This window comes from Helianthus annuus, chromosome 8 (assembly GCF_002127325.2).
Source record: "Helianthus annuus cultivar XRQ/B chromosome 8, HanXRQr2.0-SUNRISE, whole genome shotgun sequence".
NCBI classification, from domain to species: domain Eukaryota; kingdom Viridiplantae; phylum Streptophyta; class Magnoliopsida; order Asterales; family Asteraceae; genus Helianthus; species Helianthus annuus.
This window is the reverse complement of record NC_035440.2, coordinates 34,671,010-34,686,492: the sequence shown is the minus strand read 5'-3', so window position 1 is coordinate 34,686,492 and position 15,483 is coordinate 34,671,010.

Here is a 15,483-nt window from a genome sequence, read left to right as displayed (position 1 = left end):
TAGTCTTGTTTGTCTGGGCTTATTAGTGTCTGGGCTTATAAGGTTGTCTGGGCTTATGAGGTTGTTAAGTGTGCAGATTTGGAAGTAGAGGGGGCTTTGTGAAACTTTGGAAGATGCTGGTATAAAACTGTAGCGATTAGGGTTCTGGATTATTCGATATGGGCCAGTCTTGTTTTTCTAGCCTTATTAGTGTCTGGGCTTATAAGGTTGTCTGGGCTTATGAGGTTGTTAAGTGTGCAAATTTGGAAGTGTAGGGGGCTATGTTAAACTTTGGAAGATGCTGGTATAAAAGTGTAGCAATTAGGGTTCTGGATCATTCTCCCGCACACCTGCATTCTCTCATCTCACACCTACCTCTCCTTTCTCTTAGTCTGTTCAAGTTGTTACGAGTTGTTGATGATGTTGATGATCCAGTGTGGATCTTATTTTAGTTGTTGATCCTTCTTTGTGGATCTGTTGTTGCTATTGATCCTGTGGATCTCTGTATTTGGTTGTATCATTCTTGTTAATCAACTGATAATCATCAGTTGATTATTTCCTTGTATTGTTTGCATTACAGATCTTACAATTTGTAAGATCTTGGGAGGTTGGGAATTTTTAGGAATGGTTAACTAATAAAAGTTTTCCGTCACCTTTTGTCACTACATCTGGTGTTGTTACTTTTATCTTGTTCTGTGTTGTTTATACTATATTTACTTCCTGATGAAAATCTTCGAGGGTTCTTTCAGCCGTAAGTTGTGCTGATATATCTCCCACATATGTAATGGTTTGAACCCAAAATAGAAAACCAAATCTTATAAAGCAATGCCTTCTTCAACATAATTTAACAAGAAAAACTCTTTGATCAAAATTGAAGGTACATAAACCCTAAACTATAACTCCTATATATACTAAACAAACCTTGATGCCCAAGAAACATACCTAGACTAGAATTAGGAAACTAAATAATAATAAAATAAATCTACCATAAATACTAAATCTTCCACCTAAAATAAACTAAACCATTTAGCATCCTCCAACTTTTGAGTTATGACAAGATTAGTCCCAACAATCACCCCCTAATATTGTCAAATACTTTTCATCGCATTAGAGTTAGAGTTGGTCCATTGTTCTCGTATCGGGTAAGGTTGGCTTCCTCCTTTTTTTCTCCCACTTTGGACACTCCGATATGTAATTCCTAAACTTAATGCACTTGTAACACCTGGCGTGGCTTTTGTCCTATTGTACTTGACCATCTCCTCGATCTCTCTCGGACCCCCGACCTCTACCTCGGCCTCGTCCAAGATCTTCTCGGTTCGAGTTTCCACAACCACATTGCTCACATCTGTGCTCCTTTTCCTTTCTTTGTTCATTTGAGTTTGTGAACAAAAGTTGGTTTAGATTTCCGGATTGAATCTTCTCCTCATCTTTTATCCTTTCTTCATATGCTTTATGTCGACCCACGATATCATCATAGTCTATGGTCTTCGAGTCCACAACTTATTTTATTGAAGCCACCATTTGAGTGAACCGCTTTGGCAATCCGTTGAGGAACTTCTTAAATATCCTGGTTTCTTCTAGAACTAAGCCAAATGAGGCGGCTCGAGATGCATACCTTGATAACTTATAAGCAAACTCGTCTATGGCACTTTGATCCTTCATCTTCAGATTTTCAAACTCTGTAATTAAAGTCTGCAGTCTCGCCTCTCTAATCCGATCTGCACTTAGATGGTGGGTTTTTAGAACATCCCACGCTTCCTTTGTTGTTTTGAGATTTCCAACTTGTAAAATATGCTCTTCGGGTATAGCTTGAAAAATGAGAGCGATTACAATATTGTTCTTCTTGGTATCCACACACGTACCCGGTTCGATTTGCTTCCACACCCTGCGAACATTGAAAATAACCCTTATTCTCATAGCCCCCATTGTGTAGTTTGTTGAAGATAACACTAGAAATTGAAAAGACATATTGTTGTTCTCCTTAACGGTAACCAACCCCTGATCACCCGGTTGATCCATACTTGCTTGAAAAACAAAACCTTTTTTTTTATTTAATGGCCAACTTTATCTTCTTGTGTGCTAGGTTGTTGACTAAATCAACAAAGCTGCTTTGTTTCTTGAGCAACTACAATGATCTTATTTTAAAATTCCAGTAGATGAAAAACGTTTTGTTACTCCTTTTCTTTTTCATTGGTCAAGATGGACGAAAGGAACTCTTTTCTATATATCTTTGTGTGACACCCAAAGAAAACACAAAACCATCTCTTTTGATCGTTCTTGACCACCACTTTGATCTTTAGTTCTGAATAACAAACAACATTCGACTAATTGCTACAGATTTGCCAATCATGTCGCTGCTGCTCTGATGCCAATTGTTGGAAATTTGGCATTCTTCAACATAATCAAACAATGAATTAAACAAGAAAAACTCTTTGAATAAAATTGAAGGTGATAAACCCTAAATTGTAACTCGTGTATATACTAAGACCGCTGGGTGTGGGTAGGGATGGCAATGGGTCGGGTTTGAGACGGGTTTAGAAATTATATCGGGTATACAATCGGATAAACAGATTTACTTTATCGGGTAATTGGGTCGGTAAACAGGTATATCACCAAATCCCAAACCCATCCCAAACCCGCGAAAAAAATAGAAATTAGTCCCAAACCCGATTAACCGACCCCAAACCCGTCCCAGATGTGTCGAGTTTCGGGTTTACCCATCGGGTTCGGGTTCGATTGCCATTCCTAGGTGTGGGGCTCGGGGCTTGGGTTGGGGGCTTGAGTTAACATGTGGCGGTGATGGGCTCCACCAAGCCACCCCAAAAAAAGTGGGGTGTGGAGGGGGCGTGGGCTAGCTGGCGTGGGTTGACATTTGACAGCTATTTTTTATATTTGAATCATAGAATTTAATATATTAATTTTAAAAACACCTATTTAATTAATATTAAATAACTAAAACAAAAAAATACATTACATCACAAAAAAAAAATCAATTATCTTCATCTTCATCTTCATCTTCAACGTTGTCAAATCTAGGAAGTGTTGAAACATGTTGTACCAAATCAGCCCGAAGATTTGCATTTATTTGTCGTGACTCGATTAGATTTTGGTTTTGCGTTCTCTGTTCGTCACTAATGATATACTTCCTACGTTTGGATTGGGTTGGGAAGTCCCTTCTTCTGAATCTTCAGCGATAGCTTTCAGGAGCGTCGCCACTGTTGATAATAATATTTCCGCCTCATCGTTCGATGAGGATGACGAATCGCTTGAACTTGAAGAATTCATTGTATAATTTTTTTTTTGGGTGATGGGTGGTGGTTTTTGAATATTTAGATAGTAAAATTTAGTAAAAATTGGTTGATTTATATAGAATAAAAGTTAATGAATTTTTTCTTTATAAAATAGCCTTTGGCCAACGGCTAGCCTAACGGTTACATGAACTCAGCCAATCCCAGCCATCCACATCAGCTCCCCAACCCGCCCCACGCCAGGCTTCATTGCCACGACAGAGGGGCAACGCCGCTACCTAAGATGGCCTGGTGTGGCTAACGCGGCGTTGGTTTGGTTCCCACACCCCAAACCCAAGCCCACACCCCACGGTCTAAGCAAACTTTGATGCCCAAGAAACATACCTAAACTAGAATTAGGAACCAAATAATAATAAAATAAAACTACTATAAATACTAAATCTTCCACCTAAAATTAACTAAACCATTTAGCATCCTCCAATTTTTGAGTTATGACAGGATTCTAAACACCAATTGTTAGAATATGAGATTTAGGATGAATGCGAGTTGGGTTTTGTTTGAAAAACTCTAAACTGCAATCCTTCCAAAACCCTACATCGAATTCTTGATTTTCCAGAAGAAATCACCTTTTGAAAAGGAGACGTGGAAACCGTGAAAACACGGTAGCTAACCTCTTCTTTCTTTACTTATTGCAACAGTGGCTCCGACCTTCTTTTTTTCTCCGTTGCTAAGTCGCTTTAATCATGTGACTCAAGCAAGCTTCAAGAAGGAGGCAACGTGGCAAACTCTGACTGAAAGCAGAAAAGTGAAGCATCTATGCGTGGCGTTATTTGAGATGTTGTCTGTCACGACCCCCGACCCACCCTGGACGGAAGCGGGAGTCGTGAACAGCCCAGTGGTACCGGTGATTATTTTGAAAAAAATATTGCAGCGGAAATTTAATCAGGACCGTGAGTTAGGAAAAATATCAGAGTTTAGAAACACCGGATTTTTATTTATTAAATCGATGGAATAAATCCATGTTTTACAAAGGTAGCTTTAATAAAGATAAATCTTATTACATAAAACAATATTTCTTAATTTGATAAAATAAGCCACTTCTTGATGCCTTTTAGTGCCGTATCCACCTTTTACTGCAATCTACTGTAATTACCTGAAACGCGTTTTAAAAAGGTTTTGTCAGCGGGAAATACTGAGTGAGTTCATTCAGGTTTTATAAAATGACCCTTAGTTATAAAATTACAGCATAAGAGCGATTACAATGGTTTATATCTTATTTTTATCTGGCGCCGTGTCACAATGGTGACATGTCACAATGGTGACGATGGTCATACCACTATTAGGTCAATGAACCCAAATAGTGATGATTATCCCTAGTAAGTCAATGAACCTAACTGGGAGAAAATTAGTAATGTGCACAATACCCCACTAGCCAGTGAATCAAGATATCCACGACTTAGTCCCTGTAATTATAACTTTTGAAAATAATTTGGAGTATTGTAAAACAGTTGATAAAAAGAGAATGACTCACATTGTAAGCATGCAGATTCATATGGCCAAAGTTTAGTCTACAGATAATCCTTGATATATATTGATTTAACCTTGTAACCTAGTGCATACGAACTAGGTAGGTAACTTAATACAACAATTACGATAACTCACGAGATTAAAACCCTCACAACGAATGACAAAGTGCAATCACTTAAACATCCATCGGATTCACAACGAATGACAAAGTATTCCCCGAATTCGGGTGGTACTCAAACATCCTGTCGGAATCACAACAAATGACAAAGGATAGTACTAAAACATCCATTGGATAGTTTCGATCGATCGGACATTGAATCGTAGCAGCGATTGAGTTAATACCCGGTATTGCAGCAGCACCCCGCTATACTAATTAGTGATTTTGATAGTAAACAGAACGTAACTCAGTGTGTATTACGAGTTTTTACGCCGTTCAATCGCCAGAATTCAAGTCCCAATGTCTGCTATTTATACACGAAAATTAACATGCTTACGGACCGTAAGACTTTTTTTCCTTACGGTCCGTAAAGGACACCTAATGGTCATAGGGTTGCCACGTGTGGGACTAGGCCTGCTGAGTTGATGAAATTGAAAAATTCGAATTTGACAGCACATAATTTAGATAATCGTAACTAGGGTTTACCCCCCCCCCCCCCGAGTTTTAGGGGCCCTGATCCTGATTCTGATTGTTGTGAAATTTTTAGGGTTTGTGCAGAATCACTTGGGTGTCTCAATTAGGGTTTCCTATTGGATGAAATAATACAATAACTAATAGTTTTGATGAGGGTTGTTACATTGTCGGTGGCACCGTAACAAGTGTTGTGTGCCAATGCAATCACAAAAAAAAAGACACAAAGAAGACTCGAATCGGCGCCCATCATGTAACAAAACACCACAATAATTGCTAAACTAAAAGATTATACACATCAAAATACAGAAAGCACATGTATAGGTATAATACCAGAATAATATAAATGAAAAAAAAGCAGCCAACAACACATTGCCACGTGGCATGTGAACACTTCCCAACCATCTAATATTAATAGATTTATAATTTTCTTTGACGTAAATTTGGTTTTATAAAAAAATACGTAAAAAGGATGTTGGTAAACTGAGAAATAATATTAAAAAAAGTGACTTGAATCTTAATTCAGTAAAAGACGATGAAACATGCCAAATACATGAAATCATACCTCTTAGGCGTGTAAAGATGCCAATGATTCAATTTATACTTGTTAGCGCATTGACTAAGTCTATGTTAGGGAAAAGGTAGCATCGACAACTGGTTTTGATATCGACAAGAAAAAACTCACATTTTTCCTCGTTTACCTCTATCTATTTGGCTCATGTTCAAGAAATTGGCATCTAATAGTTATATTTTCATTAACACGAAATATGACTTAAATACAAATCCGAAGGAAGTTAAAAACGAAAGAGTAAATTGCTTTTTTCGTCCATCTTGTTTGACCAGAAATGCTACTTTAATTCAAATAGTACTTTTTCCTATTTGTGTCCCTGACGTTTACAATTTTTTTGTCATTTTCGTCCAACACACTAACTCCATGCAAAAACCAATCTTAAATTCAGGACATTTTTGTCACTTTACATATTTGTTTAATTCGTTTTATTTTTTTCATCAAAAACACTTTAATTAAGAAACATACACACATACACAAACATACACATATACCCTTTCATTCTTCCCTTATCTCCCTCTCTCTACTTCTCTACATCTCCCACCCATTACCATTAACACTACCACCACCACCATCACTAGCTATCACCACCCACTATCACACCACCATCTACCATCACCTGAGACTCGATCTAAGCACTGCCTCCCTCATCAGCCCTTTTTCCCACAACCATTTGTCGGCACCACCATTCAAATGCTCAAATCACCACCACCAGCGAATTCCTAACACCCCGATCTAGGGGTTTGGGAGGTCCATGCGCCAGAGTGTGGCGGCGTTGCAACCACCACCAAAACCACTACACCGCCATACTATCACCTCATAGAAGATTCAGACACAAAAGTGTAGCGGCACTACAAACCCCTTAATTAGGGTTATTACTTTTTGGTTTTTTTTTTATGGTATCAACTTTACGAATCTAGATCTATTTGAATCAGATTATCTTGTGCAAAGTATATGAGATATTTTTGTTAGCATTTTATTTTATGATATGTGGTCGAAAGTCCGATGTTTCATGTATTTAAGTTTGTGTTTTTACGCGAATTTGATTTTCGAATGATCTACTTTGATATGATTTGCATTTTGCAAGCTTAACTAAGTTTAAGGAGTATTTTGGGATCTTGAAGGAGCATCAAGATATGGCTAAAGATCAACCGGACATGAGAAACGGAGAAAACGGGCGAAGAAATTAGCTTACCGCGTTGGCGACGGCCAAAGGCCACGTCGCCGACACAACCCCCGTGGATAGAGGGAATAGCCATCGATTAGATAGCAGCGTCGCCGACGTCGGCTTTCCACGTCGCCAACGGAAAAAAAATCGCCCAACACTTTTCTGACTTGTTTGACTAAGTTTGGGGGGGGGGGATATTATGGATAGAGACGACTTTTTGGGAGTTAAATTTTTTCCTTGGAGCCATAATTTTGAAAACACTCTCCATTACCAATTCATCATCATTATCGACTCTAATCGTCATCTACCAATCACAAGATCATCATTTTCCATTGTCATTCAATCATTAGATAGTCATTATCTCATCATTATCATAACCCTAATTCTCCATCAACCATCCCATGATTCAAGATTCAATGGCCGGTTCTACGCATTCAACATCCGGTAACCAAGTCTCGTGTACCATGAGCGGCTAGTCTCCTAGGATTCACCTCGGTGTAGATTTTGTAAGATTTCTAGGGTTTTAACAATTGTTTTGAGATTTGATTTGTGACTAGTTGTGTCTAAACATTTAAAGTTTATATTAATTGTCTTGTATTTGTGTTGAATTCATGAATTGTCGAGTGAGTTATGAAATTTGACTTTGTGAAATGAAAACATGCAATCATGCTTTGGTATAGACTAGGGTTTACATGTTGTCGGTAACAAAGTGCATTTTTTCTGTTCAATGTGCATGGTATAAAACTTGAAATTTGGTTTGTTTTTCTTTGAATTCCAGTGGGAATTAGAGTCCAGGTCATAAGGCAACACATTAGGATCCAATATATCGTGTCCTGATAAGGACCGGTAGGGGCTTTCGGGCTTTGTTTCCGCCATCGCCTGTGAATGCTTCCGGCTCCTTTGTTGTACATATATGATGCATATCTAATAACGTAACTATAACTGTTGTTGTTGGTTAGTTTGGTCTGGTCACTTTTTGGGTTTTAGTCGTTGATGATCAGTGTTAGTTACAACAGTTTATCTGGGTTACTTAGGTTGGTCAAGTTTTGGGTCTCTGGGATTAGTGATCAGGGGTAACCCATGTTTTGAATATGTATGAATGTTCTGTAACTTATGATATTTATCAATGATGATGAATGAATGACTGATTTGAATGCTTATACGGTCTGCTACATATGAACATGTATTTGATTGAACAAACCGGTGCATTTAACTGTAATTGAGTTTTGATGTTGAAACATGTTTGACTTTGGTTGTATGTCTTTTGATGTTCAAACATGAGGCAACAAACATAGGTCAAACTAAGGACCAAACATGCTTGACTAACATAGAGGTCAACTAAGGTTAAGTATGTTGTAACCAGTGCAGTAATGTGTTTGGAAATTGAGTAAACGGATGCTACAACAGATGCTACAAATGTGTTCTTACTAAGTGAAATTCATTTGAAGTAAGTATTGTTAGTAACTATAGTAAACAAAGTTCAAACACAACTTTGTAGTTCAGTTCAAGAAGTCAAACCCATTTGAAGTTCAAAAAGTGAAACCCAATTGAAGTTCAAAAAGTCAAAAATGTTTCAAATCTGGTTAAATGTGTTATTATGGGCTATTGTTGTTGTTGTTAATGCGTTCATATTGCAGGTTAACTAAGGTTAATCGGTGATTAGTTGGTAGCTTAGGATTATTTTGAATATGTAGGGAATATATGATTTATACGTTCAGGGACTGAAATTGTAAGCGAAGTTATGTGTGTAATTTTGTCTTTTCACTGAATTACAAACGGTCGGCTAGTGGGAGGGACTTGATTGCGAGCAATCGACAACTGTAGGAACTGGAGTGTTTGTTCTTTTCAAATGAGGGTTAAACATATAATTGAGTGTAAACCCCATGGAGCGAAATTATACTTTACTCCAATATATATGACATATATAAAAATATTCTAAAAATCCCCCCTCCCACTCGGAAAATGGGCTATAGACAGTTGCCCACCTTGCTCTTGACCTAGACTAGCCATGGACGCGTGTTTGAGCCGTACTGATGGGATTAAAATTTGATACACAATAAAAAATAGATACAGAATAAAGTATCTCAATTCTATAAACTTAATCATTCCTTGAAGTATTTATAAAATGCAATACGTTATGAAAACATAAACTTCATCATTCCTTGAAGTATTTGTAAAATACAATACATTATAAAAAACTATTGATTACTATGATGATTTTCTTTCCAAATATATTTACATATTCAAATTTAAAAATATTTATCATGTCTTTTCATCGACACTACAAATGATATACGACAACGTTGTTGGTAATGATAATGTCGCTCCCACCATACAAAATGGATGGTCGGCAAATTTAATAATCCACAACTCACTAGCCACCACTTTATATGTTAACTAATTGTTTTTTTATACCTCTATAAAACATGTATAATCTTTTGTTATATAACTAAATAAAACATTTATTTAATTAATTTAAACTTTGGAATATTTATGCTAGATTAACACAATCCTATATTAGAGTGGACACACTAAATGCAGTCATTTTCAATCCAATTCTATCACGATTGCGATCTTCTCAGTCATAACATGATTAAAAAACAACGACTGTTTTTAATAATAATCTGTTCTCTTTCCTTAAATCATGTTATTTTAATATTAGATAAGTAACAAAATGATCATTAAACTCGATGCAAACTGACTTTTTTATCGACCGAGTATTATTAACTAATTTACGTATATTGATAATGAAAATGATTTATTTATCGACCGAATATTATTAACTAATTTACGTATGGTGATACATAGAACAAAAAGTGTTTTGTCCTTGTAAAAAATTAAACTTTAGATAGAATCTCTTAAAATAAACAATCAAAGGTTATCTTTGTATAATCTCAATAGAGTAAATAACATATATGGTTATCTTAAAATAAACTATCAATGCTTTATCTTTGTATAATCTTGATAGAGTGAAATAACACATATGGTTATCTTAAAATAAACTATCAATGGTTTATTTTGTATAATCTCAATAGAGTAAAATAACACATATGTTTATCTTAAAATAAAATATCAATGGTTTATTTTTGTATAACCTCGATAGAGTAAATAACACATATGTTTAATCATCTTAAAATAAACTATCAATGGTTTATTTTTGTATAATCTCTAAAATAGCACATATGGTTAAAAACAACATTAAACATTTATCAAGCATAAGGGTGGAGGGAGTGGTCTCGGGAAAAGGTTTGGGGAGGAGGGTTGCCGCACGGGGAAGGGGATGCCGGTGGTTGTTCGGTGATCGGGGAAGAGGAGGAGGTGGTGTAGGCGGTGAGTAGTCAATGAGTGGGGAAGAGGAGAGAGGTGGGAGAGAGAGGGGGTTAATGGTGGACCTCAACCCCTTTCAACCAATAACACTTTTTTTAAATTGTTTATCATTCTCCATGTGTTTGACCATTGCTAGTGATTGAGTGCAAAATAAGAAGTGGAATGAGGACTTGACATGACATGACGTTATTGGTTAGGAAATAAGTTTATCACTCCCTAAGGCTGGACGGTATGTTCCATCCTCAGTCCCGTCCTCCTTCAGCGACGCCCGGCAAACCACGCCGCCCACCTCCGTCCCGTCCCCATCGTCCGAATTGAGACGTTTGCGACGGAACAAACAGGTGGGCCCCCTTTCTTTCTTCTCGACGTCCTCTCCGTCACCCCACCCCCCCCCCCCCCCGGGTCACCATACCTTCCAGTCTAAATGGTTATCACTCATTCCACCTTAATTTACAACTCACTTTAACTTCTATTATGTTAATGATGAAAAACTAATATGTAATATGTTAGTGATGAAAAGCTAATATGCTACTCTATATAGGTTTTTTATTGATATAAACCTAAGTAATAAACATTATACTTGCATCTGTTAATTTTCATCTTTACAAGAATCCAAGAGGAATAATCAATAAAATCAAATCAAGAATCCCACACAAAATCAATCAACATCTTTTTTCTCAAGGTTAAAATTTAAAGAAGGAAGGGTCCATGGACTTGTGTACAAATTCAACGTAAGCTCATATGATTTTTTATACATATCTTTCCTATTTTTAAAAGAAAGTTATATATATTTAACGATTAATATTCACATAAACTTGTCTAAGTTTGGGATTTGGACATACTATCCACCGTCATTGGACACGTGACACATCTAGCATCACTAAAACAACCACTTAATATTTGTGGCTATTATTCATGCGTCAAAATCAATGTTTTAGTGTGCATTTTATTGTTTTCTGAGATTTTAAGTTTCAAAATTTTGTTATATCTTTATCACTTTAGTAATGATGATTAGATGGGTGATTGAAAATCTTTACAATGTGAAAATAATTTATGTAAATTTTCATTAATTTTGGATATCGTCTTATATAATTAATTTCTAGTTTGAAAGAGATGTTTATGTGATTTTAAGCCGCAATATGAGGGGAGAAAATTAAGATTGATATCAGTCAATTCCTCGTTTTATATTAGATTTATTCTTCTAATTTATGAAGAAAAATATGAGATACAGATCGTAATCATAGGCTAGATCTTTCATTGTTCATTTGGACTATTTGAACCCTAATAAAAAGGGATGGTTATATCCAATTGATTATTAGTTATATCGATGGATATTTTCGTTTAATCATCTACGCATATGTCTTTCTTTTATATGATTATCGTTTATTAGTATTTGTACATATTTAAGATATAATTTTATATAATAAATAATAAAAAGATATATTTAAGAATGAACATTGATGTATTATTTTCTTATATTATAACATTTTACTTTGTTTTTATTTTATTTTACATAAATGTAATTTTATATAATAAATAATAAAAAAGATATATCTTTAAATAAAACTTGTATATTGCACGTGTTTAATAAAATATAATGTCACTAGGTTATAACCCCGTGTATTACACGGGTTGAATAAATAAATTTTATATACTAAATAATAAAACAATATATCTTTAAAAACCTTCTTTATTGCACGGGTTGAATAAATATAATTTTGTATATTAAATAATAAAAAGTTATATCTATAAGAACAATATTGTACGGGTTGAATAAATGTAATTTTATATACCAAATAAAAAAGTTATATCTTTAAAACACGTGTATTGCACGAGTTGAATAAATGTAATATTGTTTACCAAATAATAAGAATAAAACATCTTTAAAGACCTCATTTATTACACAGGTTGAATAAATATAATTTTATATACCAAATAATAAAAAGAGTACATCTTTAAAAATATGCGTATTACACGGTTTGAACAAATGTAATTTTATGTACTAAATAATAAAAAAATTTATATCCTTAAAAAACCCCGTGTATTGTACGAATTGAATAAATCTAATTTTATAAATCAAATAATAAAAAGTTATATCTTAAAAACTTCTTGTATATCAGTTAATTTTATATTAAGTTTCGTAAAACCTGTTTGACCCCCAACGTCTAGCCCAAACAATAATTTTTTAACATCTAAACCCCCGTCTTTTTTTTCTAACATTTTCGGGCCCTAACGTCTTTTTTTCTAACCCTCTTGGCCCCTAACATTTAATGGATGAGGTTAGTTTTAGGGGCCAAAAGGGTTTAAAAAGAAGACGTTGGGGGGCTCAGATGTTAAAAATAACATTTAATGGATGAGGTTAGTGTTATGGGCCAAAAGGGTTAGAAAAGAATACGTTGGGGGCTCGAATGTTAAAAAATTCCTTTTTAAGCTAAAAGGATAAAAGTGATATAACCACATGGGCCAAAATCGTAATTTACTCAAAATAATAGTATAAATTAGAAGAAGATTAAAATAAATAATAATTATCCATAAGATATTAAACTAAATAATATTTAGTAAAAGGATTATCTATAATTAATTAGAAAATATTAAATTAAAATAATAATTATCTATAAGAGATGCTCTAATATGATGACAAGTGTCACGAAAGTGGTTTCTTTTATTATATAGTATAGATATGTTAACACATACAGTAGTCAAGGTTTATCTTTCAAAAATTAACTTTAATGTACTATTTACTTATTATAACATTTTACTTTGTTAAATATATATCTTAACTAATTTTTTGTTAAAAATTATCATTATTATTCAATATGGAACCACGTGTTGCGACGGACCCGTAATCACATACGTAATTTATATAAATCACATCGAACAACTATATAAAGGTTTTTTTTTATAAAGTTACATCTTTTCAAATCGTATAATAAACGAAGTTTTTTTTTTAAGATATATACTTTGTAGAGGCTTATGTCTTTTAGAGAGGAAATCCTAGGTTCAAACCTAGGCAAGAGTATAGATTTATTGGTGTGATTTATAGTAAGGGTAACATATGCCATTTAAAAAAATATTAAATTACATTTATTCAACCTGTGTAAAACACGGGTTTCTAACCTAGTATATATATAAATTATTTATAAGTTGTGGAGATTATGTATTTTTATGTATATCCATAAATAAATTAATTCATATTTTATAAACACATACAAGGAAATATATATTTATATATTATTATATCTATCTACTATAATAAAAGAAACCAAGTTTTTGACACGTGTCATTCATAGAATGTATCCTCAAATTTATATTTATCTTATATTAACTAAATAAATAAATAATAAATTAATATTAAATCTTATCATACTTTAATAAAATATTACCCTCAAATATAAATTGTTAATTTAATATATTTTTAAAACAAATACCTCTCTTTCCTACTTATCTTATATTAAATATATAAATAATAAGTTAATATTAAATGTGATCCTAATTTATTAAAAATATAACTTTTTTATTAATTGGTATACAAAATTATATTTATTCAACTCGTGTAAAACGCGGAGTTTTTAAAAATATAATTTTTTTATTATTTACTATACAAAGTTACATTTATATAACACGTGTAATAAAGGAAAGTTTTTTAAAGATATAACTTTTTATCATTTGCTATGTAAAATTAGATTTATTCATCACGTGTAATACACGGGGTTTTTACGGAGAATTTTTTTTATTATTTGGTAAATTTTTCAACCTGACTATACAAGGGTTTTTTTTAAAGATACGACGTTTTTAGTATTAAATATACAAAAATATATTTATTTAATATGTGTAATACACATGGTTTTTAAAAATATAACTCTTTTTTAGATCTATTCAACACGTATAACATATGGGGTTTTTAAGGATGTAATATTTTTATTATTTGGTAGATTTATTCAACCCGATTATACACGGGTTTTTTAAAGATACGACGTTTTTAGTATTCAGTATACAAAATTACATTTATTTAATCTGTGTAATACACATGGTTTTTAAAGATATACATATTTTTTATTATTTGATATATATAATTACATTTATTTAACACGTACAATATACGGGGCTTATAAAGATATAACTTTTTATTCTTTAATATATAAAATTACATTTATTCAAACCGTGTAATACACGGGGTTCTAACCTAGTTATTATATAAATAAATGAGGAAGTATGAGAAGTTGTCACGTGACATTTAGTTGAATCGTGAATTAGATTTTAGATTAGATTTGGTTAAAAATTACATGCAGAGATGCATGTTACTTGAAATCTTATGTTATGGTCATTTAAAAAATCGAATTCTTATCTATTTTTTGTTAAAAAAATAAATAATAATAATAATAATAATAATAATAATAATAATAATTGTTATTATTTATTGTGATCATAATAAAACAAATGTTTATCCTTACCTAAATATTTATTTTTATCTAATAATTTTGTTTAAAATTATTATTATTATTTAGTATGAAAGATAAATAGGAAAATAAGGTGAGGAAGCACCAGAAAGTGACACGTGTCCAAAAAAGATTTTCATTTATTAGTATAGGAAGATGCATTTAGTATTAGTTAACTTGTTAAATGATTATGGATTGGTATTAGAGATTGTTCTACGGTTATGAATCGATTCTTGGTAGAACAAATGTGCATGCTATTACATCATCGAGTAAGTTTTCTAGCAAGTGGTGGTACTTCTGAACCGATATTATAGATCAAATCCAGGGGCGAAGGATAAGAGGGGCGGGGAGGGCCCCCCCCCCCCCCGAATTTTTCGCTCAGTAGTGTTATATATGTAGTTTTCGTATAGAAATTTGTGGGTATATACGTTTTCGCCCCCCGGTTCTATAGAAATTTTTGGGTATATACGTTTTCGCCCCCCCCCCGGCCGAAAAATTCAAGCTTCGCCACTGATCAAATCACAATACTTAGTTGGAGATCACGACATTGTGACAAGTTAACGAATCAAGTGGAGGAACGTTGAACTCTAGGGTCGAGGAGC